Source organism: Molossus molossus, unplaced genomic scaffold, assembly GCF_014108415.1.
Source record: "Molossus molossus isolate mMolMol1 unplaced genomic scaffold, mMolMol1.p scaffold_m16_p_10, whole genome shotgun sequence".
NCBI lineage: Eukaryota > Metazoa > Chordata > Mammalia > Chiroptera > Molossidae > Molossus > Molossus molossus.
In genome coordinates, this window is record NW_023425345.1 from 87,574,132 (window position 1) to 87,590,414 (window position 16,283).

Sequence of the window (16,283 nt, forward strand, 5' to 3'; positions counted from 1 at the left end):
TTTCTTTCCTCAGGACATAATCTAAGACTGATTAGGGACTCCTTGGCAAGTGCAGGCTAGATTTTGAACAGTTGTCATAACACAGAGCATAAAAAAGGACAGAGACAGCCTTCTCGTCCACCTCCCCTTTGTGGAAGCATGTACTCCTTCCCTAAACCCTCCCAGAAGGTCTGAGCACAAGCTCTTTGATGCACACGCAGCCTGCTGAGGGCTGCAGAGTCACAAAACAGCCCAGAAAAGCAACACCCAGCACACAATACGCACATTGTTTTGATTGAGACATCGCTGTTTGAAATGCATTTATTTCTGCCTCTCGTAAATACTCCTCCGCAGTGGAAGAAAAATATAACAAATGCATTGTAAATAGAGGCCCAGACAACTTACACTTAAATTACAGTCACGTCATCCCAGTCCTATCCGATCTCTTTCAATTATAGTCATTAATTGAGGATGTAACCCAGAAACAATTACATCCATGAAATTCTAATGAGTCTCCCGTAGTTAATATAAAAAGAAAACAATGGGAATGCATGCTGCCGCTGGAGTCTAATCCAATTCTGTCGATTAAAATAAGGAACAGCATTTTTGGAACATGTAAATCGGATTCTTTTTCTTCTACCCAGTTTCATTTCTCAGGGAGTGACAGGCTGTCTGCATAGATTTGCTTATCTAACAAGTTTATTGAGCTGCCCTCCCTCAATTAGGCCCTGTTCGAGAGCACATCTTGAAAACCCACCAGTGGGAAATCTATTTTGCTCAGGGATCCATTTCAGAGAGTCTCATATTTCCCCAGGAAAAGTCCGTTCTTGATTCACCTGACTGAAGTGGGAAGGGCTTTCTTATTTTCACTCTGACAAAAACAATCATATTAATTATAATTCTACAAGAACGCAGGGGCAGCTTAATTTGGAACATTTCTGCTTCTCCTGGAAAGAGAGCAAGAAGATAAGGACAAGAAAGGAACAAAAAACACAAACCCCTTTCGTATTTAAAATAGGACACGAAGAAAACCCACGGACTTCACAGTCCTGGGTGTGTCTGTTGCCAAGAACAACCGAGACCCGCAGAGCCAGGCAGGAAGGCCCAGAGCAGCCATGACTCAGCAGCAGAGAAGCCCAGGCACTGACACAGCGAAACCAGTCCCTCCTCTCCAGTACGAGAGGGTCCCGAGCTCTGGGCCAACTGCTCTGAACAGCATTGAAAGAAAGTTGGGCATGAAAACTCAAGACGGAAGACTTCAAAAGTGCCCAGACAAGAGCAAAGGAGAACATATGTTTAAAATGCTAGTAAAAGTCCACACTTTGTAAAAGTAAGTGGATCTCTTTGGAAAGCAAGCCCTGTGTCCCTGGGTAGCAGCAGATAACAGGATAAGCAGAGGAGACAGAGGGCTGGCCGAGAAAGCCATGCAAAGCCAAGTTCGGTTTCGAGAGGCCAAGGGAAAGCATCTTCAGAGAAACGCCGCACTGTAAGGGAAATGTTTGAACCCAGGGTTGATTTGCAACAGCAATTCATTTCTGAATATTTGTATTTTTTTCCTAGATCGTTATGGTTTTCTAAGATATGTTCTGAATTGGTCAGTTCCTATACCAGTGCCCATACCATACGAGCCTGAATTGTGAATCAGGAAAGCTAGTTCTGCCGATCCGATTGCACCTCATACTCCCTTCCAGGAATAGTTGCTCTCATTTATACATGGGATCCACAAAAGGAAAAGGTAAAGACAAAGAAAATAAAAATAGTGTAAGAAAAAATAATGCGGGAAATCATAGAGAAATTGGAATACTCACTAGAATCATCTTTATAGATAACACATAAACATTATAATCCAATATTCCAGTAAGAATGTTAAAGTGACAGTGGATTATTTGCAGCTGTAAAGAAGGATCACATTGCATGTACGTACCACAGCTCTTGTTTTTTAATCTACTCGTCTACTGATGGGCACTTGGGTTGCTTCTGTATCCTGGCTATTGTAAATAACGCTGCAGTAAACATAGGGGTGAATCTATTCTTTTAAATGGGTGGGTTGAGTTTATATTTCTAGGCCATAAAAAAGAATAAAATCTTATCATTTGCGACAACGTGGATGGACCTGGAGGGTCAGACAGAGAAAAATTTCATATGATTTCACTTATATATATGGAATCTAAAGAACAAAACAGAAAAACAAACTTGAGACAGACTCATAAACACAAAGGGTGAACTGGGGTAGGGGACTGGGTGAAAGGTGAAAGAACTAAGAAGCACCAATTGGCAGTTAAAGAACGCGCACCGCGGTGTAAGGTGCAGCAGAGAAAATACAGGCAATAATATTGTAATAACGATGTGTGGTGTCAGGTGGGCACTGGGAATATCGGGGGACACATCGTGAAGTGCACGACTGTCTAATCACTGTGCTGTTCACCAGAAATTAACACAAAATAATATTGAAATAATAAAAAAGAAGGATAGCAAAGCAGAAATACAAGAATTCTGGATAATATAATCAGAAGGTAAGAGGTGATGGCCAGAAAACTGGAAAAAGATTTTAAAAAAAAGACATGGACGAAACTAAGGAAAAAAAGGACTCCGTTCTGGTGTCAGGGGACCCATAGCAGTTGTCATTGCTTCCAGAACTTTGAGGTGGACAGAGCTAAACAAATATACATGTAAAATGAATATATTTAATAAATATAAACATAAATATATTAGAAAGATGAGGATTAATGATGATTTTATAGTGTTTTCCAGAACATATTTCAAATTACAGGTTTTAAATTAATTTCTTTGATTTTATTATTTTTTCATGTATAGAAATATTGATTCCCCCCAAAACTAACAAAATGTTCAAAATAACATGATGGTAGAACTAAAGACAAGTCTGCTAAATTTGGTCAAATATTTTAAGAATAGATGTTTATCTTTAGAATAATTTTATTAGGATGATAGAGTAAAAAATACTGCATTTTAAGTCACCTGAAATAATTTTATTATCTGTATGGTTTTTCTACATACCATATTAAGTTAAAATAATTCGTTTAATTTTTATTCATTTTTTGTGATTTTTAAATTTTTATTTTTTTTAATTTTGTAAAAGATTAAATGATTTCTAAATAAAAATGTAATGCGGTGTATATTAGGAAAGTCTTGCTTCCTCCTGGTACCTGTACCTTTTCTTTTCTCTCCCTGCTTGTAAGGGGGCGAGAATCTTCTTCATTTTTTTTTTTTAACAGCCAAATACTCCAGTCACCTCATGTCAGTAAACAGAGATCTTCCTCATAGCATTTTACAGAGGATCATTAATGCATTATACGAACATATTATAATTGGTTGAACTAGTTCACTGTAGATGGACACACAGGTAGTTTCTAGGTTTTTGCTGTTTTAAATGCTGTCAGGATCAATATCCTTATACATATATCATTTTGTATTTTTGCAAAGGGATCTTCAGGTAAATCGCTAGAAAAAAATTGCTAGATAAAAGAAAAGACACGTATCCTGGTAGATATTTCCAAATTCCCTTATAACCACATTTTTTATTTTCACCACCAATAAATGAAAGTGCCTATTTCCCCAGATCCTTGCCAAAACATTTATGGTCAGAGTCCTTGGTAGCATCTCACTGTGGTTTTCACTTGCAAAAGTGTCATTCTGAGTGAATTTAAGCATCTCGCTCATATATTTGAAGCTATTTGCATTATATTTGCTGAATTGTTTATTATTATTTTTTCCTTATTTTTGGAAACCTATATCTTTTGGATTTTTACTTTTGTGTCATAAATTTACAATTTTCCCAATTTGCCATTAATAATTATATTTTGCTTATTGATTTTTTAAATGCAAGAAGGTGTTTTTATAGTACATTTTCAAATTCTCAGTACATTGATGACTTCTGATTGTGAATCTCCAATCCAGGCTTCTACCCTGACTTCAGATGCTGTATGTGTGTATACCGGGTTGCCTACCCAATGTTCCCACCACCCTAATACAGGCCACTTAGCTTGCCCTGGCTGGTTTGGCTCAGCAGTAGACGTTCGGCCTGCGGCCCAAAGAGTCGCGGGTTCGATTCCGGTCAAGGGCACGTACCTTGTGGTTGCGGTTCGGTCCCTGGCCCTGGTTGGGGGTTGTGCAGGAGGCAACCAGTGAATGTGTCACATCGATGTTTCTCTCTTTCTCTACCCCACTCTATCTGAAGATAAATGGAAAAGGTATCCTCCAGTGAGCATTTAAAAATAAATAAATAAAACAGGCCACTTTTTTTTTTTTTTTCTCCTGCAGCCTTCCCAGATGGTTCATGACAAGCTACCTTTCCAGCAGTTCCGGATTTTTGAAAGAGTGGCTCTCTATTCTTTCCTTCCTCATATTTGTCAATAAATCTTCTTGACTTTAGTTTCCACATAGCGTCGGGATTTGTCCACTTTTGACAGTCTTCACTGGAACGTCTTGGTCTGGGAGCAGACCATCTCGCAATTGGATCACTGCACAAGTTCCCTGACTCCGTTTCCACCTTTGCCCTCCCTGTTGTATATTCTCTAAACAGTATGAAATAATCCTATTGAAATGTTGATCAGATCATTTCATCCTCCTGGTAAAAGCCTTTAGTTTACTAGTGAAAGCGAAACCATTTCATTGCTTTCGAAAGCCCTACACAGTGGGGTCTACTCCCATCAACCTCTCAGACTTCATCTACTACAGTGATACCTCGGTTCTCGAACATAATTCGTTCCAGGAGGACGGTCGAGAACCGAATTGTTCGAGAACCGAAGCAATGAAACCCAATAGGAAAGCGTGACTCTCTCCACAAAGCGTGACTCTCTCTCTGCACTCACACTGATGACGCGAGCAAGGCGCGCTGGGCCGAATGAACGCCATTCGGCTCAACTCGGCTCATCTCGGAAGTTCGAGTTCCAAATATTTGTTCGGATTCCGAGACAAAAGTTTCTCGAATCTCCTGGTCGAATACCGATTTGGTCGAAAACCGAGGCGTTCGAGAACCGAGGTATCACTGTACTCTCCTCCTTGCGAGCTTGCTTCCTCCATGTTATTGGAGTGTACTAATGAGGTAATGTTCCTTGTCAGGGCTTCTCCAATTGCTTCCCAACTCTGACTGGCTGTCCTTTCCCAAGACACCAGCATAATGCACTCTTACACCTTTGTTAGATCTTTATTCTAAATCCACTGTATACTTGAGGATTCCTCTGTCTACCCTGGGAAAATTGTAACACCAAAGTCAAAATTATCTCTCTCTGAGCTATTTTCCCCTTTACCATAAATGACCAAATGAACTTAATCGACCATATACGTACTTACGTTACTTATCACTGCTTTCTATAACACATACGTGGTCCTAAGCATGGTTGAAGTCTGTGACATTTGTGTGTTTGCTAACTGCTCTCTGCTCAATGCACGTTGGTGAAGAAATGAATAAATGAGTGAAGTAGATGAATAGATGGATATAGAAAATAAATTAACCCTTTTTTTGTGAAGCCCTATTACATGGAAGGGTTATTTTTCCATCACCACTCCTAGCCCTAATACCCTTTTATTTCTCATTTGCAACTTGATTGATAAATTCATATTTTACAGCTCTTACATGACAGTGACCGATTTTTAAAAATAATTACAGTGAAAAAGAAACAAACAAATCACCTCATTTGTTTCAAGAAAGAAAAAAATGGTATTATACAATGAAAATAACTGGCATTTATTTTTAGTGCTTAGTCAGCCCTAGGTGCTATAACTTTATGAGTATCAACTTACGAAATTCTCACAGAAACCTTGAGCAAGGTCACATAGCTGTTACATGTAGAACATGGATTCAAATACAGAAAAGCTATCCCCAGATTCAAAGTGCTCAGCAACATCACAATGCTGCCTCTATGTTTGTATGTTGTAGAAAGTATTACTACTCTCATTTGAAAGATGAGAAAATTGAGGTGGAAGGGAGAGAGAGAGAGAGAGAGAGAGAGAGAGAGAGAGAGAGAGAGAAACATCAACATGAAAGGGACACATCGAGTGGCTGCCACCCTCATGACCCAACCAGGGCCGGGGACAAACTGCAACCGAGGAACACGCCCTCAGTGGGAACCGAACCCAGGTCTCTCTGGACCACAGGCCGACGCTCTAACTGCTGAGCCAAACCAGGGCGCCTTCCTCTTTTTAAAAGCTAATAACTACAATCAGAACTAAAGCTAGACTTTTACTCACAATGTGTGCTAGCTTTCACTATGTTATTCTTAAGAAAAGCTGAACATTGGCAATAGATAAAACCATCCACCCGTTGACCCATCTATTTATTCATCCAGAGTCATCATACATTTACTGACCTCTATTATGACAACAGATCCTGTGCTTGTCAATGACAACACAAAAGTGAACAGGACAGATGTAATCTTCACCTTCAGGGAGTTTATAATCCAGGAAAGTCATATTGGAAGGTACTTAGGAAGCCGCGAACAGGACGGTCATTCCAAGCATCATGGTAAGCTATTTATCATAATAATATATTTTGGTGCCAAGAGACTTGCTTCAACTTATAACTTTCATACACATGTTAATTTTTTTTACTTAAGTAGCTACACTAACAACACATTCTGTGCCATATTAATTGCCTTTCTAATACTTACAGATCAAGGATTAACAGTCACAGAGAACCAAACAGTAATCAGGAAACACAGCATATTATTTTATTTCTGGTTAAAAGATTTCTAACTGGAAACAATGACAGGCTTCTGAGAAATGGTTTTTTCAAGCCCTGAGTACATCTATTTTCAGAGCATTTTCACTCATGGAAAATTAGCTGCCTTTCTTGGTAACCTCTGCGAATGGACATTATAAATATAGTCGACTGACACTTACGATTCCTAAGAAAAGAAAAACAAATAAATAATTCCCCTCCAGCTAAGGGACCAGTAAGTAAACAGTTCACATAAATCCCTGTGCAATTATAGCTCTTCTGATATTTTGGACCTCTTCTGAATGTTTATGTTCTTGCCTGGGTCAGGAGTTGAACAGAAATTACATATGCTGTCCTCCTACATACTCATATAGAGGTGATGTTATTTCTAATACTGCCCTACGGTTTGGTGAAACATGGAGGCTCACCATCTGTCATCAATAATGCTGTCGGGAAGATCTGGAAAGCGTTTGATCAGTTTTGGCAGCATTTATCTGTTAAAATACTGTTGGAGGCAAACTTGGGAAGTTCTGATGCATTTAAAGGAGACACAAATGTCTCAGCACATGGGCGGCCTAAAACGGGATGCGAAGTGCTCTGTTTCACAGAGGCACAGATTCCAGTGCGAGTCAACAAAGAAAAGAGGCATTGCCGTGTTTGTATATTCAAGCTCGTATGCTAGGCTCCACAATAGAGCCTTCTTCGGGACTCTGGAAAGATGGCATTGCGAAAGAGCATCTGTTGAACACATTAGGGGAAACTCCTTTTGCACTGAAGGAGAAACAGGAGCTTAGCAGAGATTAGAGAAAAAGCCAGGTTGAAAAGTGGGCATTACGAGACAGAGTGGGGTTCTCCTTATCAGTCAAAGGGAAATGGGTCTGATAAAAGTATACCATTTCAGACCCCAAAGTATTAGTATTAGGTCAGAAGAAAAGGCGGAAAGGTTGGGGTGGACCCGGGGTAAAGATGAAAAGCAGGGACATGAAGGATGAAGAATTCAATTAAAGGTAAGACATGGGTCATTCATAAGAAGGACTTGATGGAACTATCAGGGAATGTTTCTCATTCCGGGCTCAGGTTAAGCTGACCATAGATGTCATACAACTACCTCTAGACCTCGTGGGCTCAGCTTTCAAAGGTGTGGTGGGTTTGTTTTCCAAGTCCTTTGGAAGCTGTGAAAATTCACCAGATAAATCCACATCAGTAAGCAAGCTTGATAAATACCCAAGAGCAAAGATTTCAAACCAAACTGATTTCCACATACAGAGAGGCTGACAATGAAGACCTAAATGAATCCGTGGTTACCATGTTGCATCGGTAGAGTATGATCATAAGCAGTTTTTTTCTTCTTTAATCCTTACCCAAGGATGTGTTTTTACTGATTTGAGAGAGAGAGAGAGAGAGAGAGAGAGAGAGAGAGAGAGAGAGAGAGAGAAATCTTGTTACCTCACGCATGGAACCTGATCAGGGATCAAACCAGCAACCTGGGTATGTGCCCTGACCAGGGATCAAACCTGCAACCTGGGTATGTGCCCTGACTGGGAATCAAACTGGCTTCCCTTTGGTGCATGGAAGGACACTCCAACTCACTGAGCCACACCAGTCAGGGCAGCATTTTGTTTTAATGTTAAAGAAGATTTTTGGTGGGAACGATAAGATGTGATAGAGACAAATTTTGCTGCATGCAGATTTTCCTTTCTTCATAATAGTTTTGTAAGAAATTATTTATACGTAAATAAATAACTTAAATTGACAGAAGAATCCTGGCATTAAATAAAACAGAAAGTAAAAACCATTTTTTTTTATTGTTGTTGTCAAATCTCTGTGGGATGTAGGTAAGTCTGTGCCTTACTTTTATTTTCTGTATAAAATGTGGATAACAATTCTGATTTCACAGGAGTGTAGTGAGGATGTGCAGAGAAATAAAAAAAGTTAATATTTAATACAAGGTCAAATCAAGTTAAAACTTCATTTGAATTTTCTTAAATGATATAGTACATATATGTGTATATATGTATATATATATTTATATATATGCATATAAGTACATATATAGGTAATGATTACCCCTTAAATGAGGTATCTTCCTTCCTGGAAATTTGCAAGAAAGAGATAAACACTCATCAATCTGTATTGATTTAATGAAGCCTGATTGGAAGACGGGAGATGACTTAAATGACTTCAGGAATATGGCCCCTTGTAGTTCATATTGCTTTATGTTCATTTTATCATTTATACTTATATGTCCTTTACATAGTTATTAATATATTTAAATCTAGTGTGTGTATGTTTCTTGATCTACTTGCAATTTGGAATTTTTTTTGGCACTGATAAAACGAATGAAGATTGTTTCATCTACATCTTTCAAATGCATTTCGTTGCCAAATTATTAGAGATGATCTAAAGAGGGAACTGCATGAGAGAAGATGGAAAATGACTCCATCATCAATCTTTCATATACTCAAAGTGGGGTGGAGGGAGGATGTTTTCTTTCAACACTAGTGTATGCTTTAGGGAAATGATGCTTTATCAAAAAAGAGCAAGAGAAATGCAATACCATCAGTGGAAAACAGAAAGTAATGAGGCAAAAGCAATGTCTTATGGGATTCGTGTGTGAAGCACACACACACACAACACACACACACACACACATCTTTTTTCCTCATCAATAACTTTACTTATTAACACAATTCTGAAATATCTCCTTAAATAATAAGCAAGAATGTGCTGAAAAATAACAATGAAATTTAGTCTTTGTTTTGATGAAGGGTTAAAACATACATACATACTCACAAATAAAGCCACTAATTCCCCCTTAAAACATGTAGTACAATTTCAGACCAAAAAAAAAAGTTTTTATTTGAGATTTATTTTTTTGAATTATTGTTTTTTTTTCAAAAGTAAGAAAACCCAGAGTTGGCTCTAATTACATATATATTTGCATATCTTATACAAAACACAGAATTCTAACAACCCTTTGGCAGGGAAGTATAGTTAGCAAACTCAAAAACAACATTTTTATTCCCTTAAGTAATAACTTAATTAATGCATCTGTCTTGATTATAGCTTTAGTAAATGAAAATATCTTTTATTTTTACCAGAATATTTGAATATTTTACATTTTTTATATCATAGCATCAAAGCAGACAGTTTTGTTTAAACAATAAGCAACAAAAAATATCATCCTGGAAATTTGTGTATCGTGTCACTACATCATGCAACATAAGCCATCCAAAAAATTTAATAGTTGAATTTTATAGTAGCGAATACATGATTGCGTAACGGAGAGGCTTCATAACCATGACAGTTACGTTCTCTGAGCACTTACTATATGTCAGGCACTGTTTTAAGCACATTACGTGATTTCATTGATATCTTTCTCACAGCAGCAATCACATAAGGTCGGTAGGTTAACCTCATTCTAAAACGAAATCACAGAAAACCATGAGGCTAAGTATCTGGACCACAGTCACCCAGCTACAAAAGCCAGAATTCAAACCCAGACTTAGGGAGACTCCAGCGGTGCCGGACCACACATACACCTTCACAAATAAACATTTCCAAATCTAAACTCCTGGATTTTATCTCTAATGTTGTGTGTGTGTGTGTGTGTGTGTGTGTGTGTGTGTGACTCTGTTTTAGAAACTTTTGTGTGGAGAGAAACAATGAAATGTTTCAGGCAAGAGGCATATATTGACTATTGTATTTGTCAGGGTCTTCCACAGAAATAGAACTGCTCAGAATTATATACATAGAGAAATATTATTTTAAGGAATTGGTTCATGAGATCGTGGAAGCTGCCAAGCCCGAAATATTCAGAGTAGGCCAGCAGACTGGGGGCTCAGGGAAGAGATGCAGTACATTTCCAAAAGCTGTATCCTGGCAGAATTCCGTCTTCCTTAGGGGAGGTCACTCTTTTTCCTACTAAGACATTCAACGGATTGAATGAGGCCCATCCACATTATGAAGGATAACCTGTTTTCCTGAAAGTCTACTGGTTTAAATGTTAATCTCATTTTTAAAATATCTTCACAGAGACATCTAGAATAACTTTGACCAGGTATCTGAGTACTGTGGTCTTGCCAAGTTGATACATAAAATTAACCATCAAAAACATACTGTATCTAGGTTTGTATATTTATAGGTATGGCTAAAGACAACTTAGATAACTCTTTAATAGGGGGGAAGTTAGCGCACTGTGAAGCAACAGTACTGAGAACCTTGTTCCTTGTGAGACCAGTGTGCTCAGGGTTCTCATATCTAGCTGGGGTAGGTCAAGGAGAGAGAGAGAAAAATGCATATAATCAACTGTGCTTCACTGTGCTGAGTCTTAATGAAGTGGTTGGGACAGGGCTCTGAAGGAAGACAAGAGAAATTTTAGGGAATGAGAAGAATCTCAAAGAGGAGGCAATACTTGAGCCCCAATGACAAGAAAGAGAATTCCACCAGAGGAAAAAGCTGAAGAACAAAAATATGAACACGCAAACATGGATAAGGGTTTAAGGACTTATAGGGAATTCAGTGAAATTGGGGCACAACATTAATGATGGAGAGAGACTGAAAAAAAACTTTATAAGTCCTAGTAAAATGCTTGCGCTTTATCCTGAAGTTAATGGGAAGTTGTCGAAGTTTCTGATTGAGGGGATGACACAACCATTGGTACATTTCAGAAAGATTTCATCAATGGCAAAAGGAGAAACAAAATAGAAATACAGGCCAATGGAGGCAGGAAACCCATTCAGGAGAGACCGTTGAACTCTTAAGCCAGAAAAAGAAAGACTGGGGAGCAAACTGGGAAGAAAAACTCAAAAGTTATTTTTCTAAATGAAAATTGATATATATTTAATTACGTATAATTTATAAGGGAGAAGAAATTCTTTCATTGTATAAAATATATTGAGTCCTTACTATGTCTTTGGCCCCCTGCCAAAAAAAAAAAGAAAGACAATAAAGATGAATAAGAAGATATAAACAAACAGTTATAGTGTATGATCATTATAATAGCAAAATAAAAGGCATGACATGCCCGTGACAGAGGAGAGTCAAGAAGGACCACACAGAAGAGGCGGTGCCTGGACTAGGTCATGAGATGACCAACAACATGAGGAAATTCCAAGCAGAGAGGCAGAGTTCAGAAAGGCATGTACATGTGCACAGAACTTGTGCTCAGGGGTCACAGGTGGTCAGGAGTACAAGTAAAGGAAGAGAAGTCAGGTTGGGAGGAGTCTTGTTGGTATTTTATGGAAAGACATTAATCAGAGACATAATATTGGCCTGATAGTTTTGGCAGAAGCACAGAGGATGGATTTACGGAGAAAACGACTTGGGAGTTCTATGAGTTTCTTAGAACTGCCCTAACAAATGATCATAAACTTTGTGGCTTAGGAAAATTAATCAAGAAGTCGTTAAGGCCACACTCCCTCCTAAGGTTCTAGATCAGGGTTCTTTCTGGATGTGCAGCCTCGGTGGCCTCTGCTATTTCTTTTCTTGTGGACATATCTCTGCCTCCATTTGGATTACTCTCCAGTTTGTATGTCTGTGTGTCTTTTTCTGTCTCTTAGTGTTCACTCTCACCCTAATTCAGTAGTACGACCTCATCTTAATTAGTGTGTTAGGACATCTGCAAAGACTCTATTTCTAGATAAAGACAAACCCTGAGGTTCCAGGTGGACATGCACTTGTGTAAAACAGTATTCAACCTACTACCAGAAGCCCTTACAATAACACAGGCAAGGAGTGTGAAGACCTGAGACAAAGCAAGGCAGAGCAGATAAAGAGGTAGGCAGTAAGGAGGGCATGGTGACAGGAAGTCATGGTTGACTGAAGTGGAAGAAGAAATGACACTAGGAATTGAGGACAACTCCAATATTTCTGGCGGGTGGAGCCAAGTGGATTTCAGTATCAGTGGTTGAGATAGGAACCACGTGAGTAAGAACAGATTTGAGACATGGGTTCTGAGGTATGGAGGATGTAGATAAGTTTTACACAAAGCAAAGTACTTGGAGTGAGGACATCCTCAAAGGAAATGAAAAGGTTTTAGAATGACTTAGATGGCTGGGTAGGTGATAATGCCATTAGCGTTGATTGGATGAACAATGGAATACATTTTTAAAGAAAATAAGGTCAGTTTTGAAAACCTTAAGTTTGAAGCTCATGTGATAAATGTAAGGCAAGAACCAGAGCATGAAGTTGGAATATGCCTTTGGTGTCCTGGAGAAGAACCGACAGTGTTTAGCTGTTTCGTACAGAAGGCACAAATGTCATGAAAATGAACAAAAAGAGAACAGTGTCAGTGGAGTTAAGAAAGGAGTTTCAATAAGGGGATGTCGGCCGTATTTAAAACTTCAGCAAGGATGAGAACTGGGGATAAACTCATAGCATTATCACAGATCATCGTTTGCCTTTGACTAAGTGTCTGAATTGTATTTTGGTGCCCATGCCCGGCTGCAGTAAATGAAGGGTCAGTAACAACTGAGCAAGTGGAGACACTCAGTGCTGTTAAGTGAAAAATCAAGGTGTTAAACAATTTGTATAACAAGATCCCTAATAAGAATCTAGTTAAGTATATGTGCAAAGAAAGGACTAGAAATACACACATCAACTGTAAAACGTACTAACATTCATTGCTTTATTTACTAGTGTAACTTATTATTAACTGTCTTATATGTACTTGCATTAATTTTCACTGCAAGTCCCTGAGGGGCTGCTATTACACATTTTACACAAAAAGCAATGAAGACACCGAGAGGTGAAGTTACTTGGCCAACGTCACACACCTGATGCGTGACGGAGCCAAGATTTAAATCCTCAGTCTAACTCTGGAGGCTACTTAAGCCCATAGTACACTACATTCTATCATTTCAGCATTTTACCCTAGGTGGTGGGATTGTGAGTGGTGTTTATTTCTCTTCTTTTAAACATTTCCAAAGATTTCTGTATTTATATTATAATAAAAAAGACTTAAGTAATATGTTTTTAAAGAAAGTGGAGCTAATGAGTGTCTATCTTTCAAACATAACGGATGGAAGAGGAGATTCTGGTAATTTGATGAGTGAGTAACATTTAAAAAAGCGTCGGTTTTTTTTCCCCACTTTTTTTTATTGGGATGAATTATATCATTTTGAAGGGTAAGACTCAGTGGAGAAAGAGAAATCAAAGATAGAAGAAACAAAAGATGAGAGAGGGAACAGCGTGTAGAAGGAAGCAGATGATGGGTTGTAAGAATTGACTAACAGTGTTCCTGCAGGGCAAATGTGAAAGAATGTTCTAGACTGAGTGGGAGAGTTCAGAGCAGCCATCTGTGTGCATGGATCACAAGTAGTCTGGAGTATAGCATGAGGGAGAACATTTTAAAAATGAGTGTTTGGCCCAACCGGTGTGGCTCAGTGGTTGAGCATCAACCCATGCACCAAGAGGTCACCAGTTCGATTCCCAGTCAGGGCACATGCCCGGGTTGTGGGCCAAATCCCCAGTGGGGGGGCATGCAGGAGGCGGCCAATCCATGTTCTATTGGTTTCTACACACAAAGTCAAACAACTAGTTCAAGTGACTATAGTAGGGATTGTGTGTGTGTGCATGTGTGTGTGTGTGCGTGTGTGTATGTGTGTGTGTAGGAGGTGTGATATCTATCTAACAGTTTCATTGTCCTTTTCTTTAGCTAAATTGGTAAAGTTGATGATTAAATCACTGTTGGGTGTTTTGGAAAGCAAGGCTAAGTGAGGAAATGGAATTCTGTGATTCCTGGAGCATGTAGCTTAGTTTCTTTAAAAGCCATTGAGAGTGTCCGGCCTGTACGGCTCAGTGGTTGAGCATCGACCCTGCACCAATAGGTCACCAGTTCGATTCCCGGTCAGGGCACATGCCCAGGTTGTGGCTCAATCCCCAGTGGGGGGGCATGCAGGAGGTGGCCAATCGATGTTCTCTCTCATCGATGTTTCTATCTCTCTGTCTCTCTCTCTTTCTCTCTCGCTAAAATCAATAAAGGGGAAAAAAATTTTAAAAAAGCCATGGTGAGCTTAATAACTACCTAAACTTTGTAATACAGTTTCCTGAGCAATGTAGCAAACTACATGTAGATTAAGGTTCCTTTTTTATTAGCAGATGGCCATAAAAGCCTTCTTTAATGTAGATTTTTCAAATTTGACTTATTTAAATTTGTAGCCAAGGCCTACATCCTAAATTGTAAACCTTCAAGGAAAGTGCTGAAAATTACATTTCAATTAAATGTACCACTTCAAGAATCCATCGGCTCACGCCTCCAGGAGTGCATGCTTCTGGAGCTCAGGGGGTCCCGGGGACAGCACGGGCCTCCTCAGCGGGCCATCTCTCCATACCAGTCACACATGATTTAGTCTCCACAAAACAATTAACTTAAAAAAGTTACCATCTCCTTTGGGAAAAAAAGATAAACGTTTCCCATAACAAGGTACAGAGACCTTGGGCATTGATTTATGCCTTTTTCCTCTCAAAAAGCTGGAGGTGGGTGGGGCTGAGGTTGGAGGGTTTTACTTTGGAAATAGACCCAATTCCCATGTGTCACATTTGTTTCCTTTTCAATTTGAATTTCTGTGACCAGCCATAAAGGTACAGTCAACCTTTCCTAAATAACGAATGCTGGGGACGTTTATCATACCTTGCTCCTTAAATTATGAAAACGACAAGTACATAAAATTTTCGATGCAAGTGATCCCGTGATTTACTTAGCAGACACCCCGAGCTAAGTAGGAGCTGAATGAGTTCTGCTGCTGGGTTCTGCACATCAAAATTTAATTAAGTTTCTGACCTCATGCCCCCCTGGTTTCATCGATTAGGGAAGTCATGGGAGGGCCACGTCATTCTTAGAGGCACTGTGCGATTGTGAAACCTGAGCAGTCTATATATACATATATATTTTTTTTCCCTGAGTGTTCTTTTCAAGTCTCATTAGATGATCATGAGTGTTACAGCTGTGCTAATCTTTTCGTAAGGAATGAACTTTTACAATTTCTCCATTTTAGGTGACTTTTAGCGTTACCATGGCAGCTTCATGCTAATGCACAGAGACGAACATTAGCACAGCTCTGCGGATCCAGGCAGGGCGGTCAGGAAATGAGAATTCCACGCAAAGTGCCTTCTCCGAGAGGGCTCACAGTCCTCGCCGGATCGAGGGCCTAGACTTTAAGTGGAACAGTTTTCGATGAAAAGCATTCTCATATGCTGCACACATCTCCGCTTCCTTAAATGTATTCCCGATGACTCAGGTTCTCTGTTATCAATGGCTTATTGTCCTGAGAGCTACACGCCGTGCTGTTTGATTTTTTAGTCTCCTTTTTCATCTCAGTCTGCCAGCTGCTTATGATGACCGGGGACATTAAGATTCATTTCAGACCCCGAGAGAGGACGTTTTTGCCCCCACCTCCCAGCAAGGATGGATTTATATTGATATGTCACCTAGAAAGTCCAGCTCCTTTGCTGGGGGCTTGGCAGGAAAAAATGGCAGATTGCTATTAACATGCAATGCGCTAGGTTTCTGAACCCTCTTTCCAGAGACAGTATGGCTATTGTCCCTGCTCCCCAGCTCTCGTGGTCCAAGCTGGTCACCCCTTACAAGTGCCATGTTCTGATGGGCTATTTCTTAACTTCACTGCAC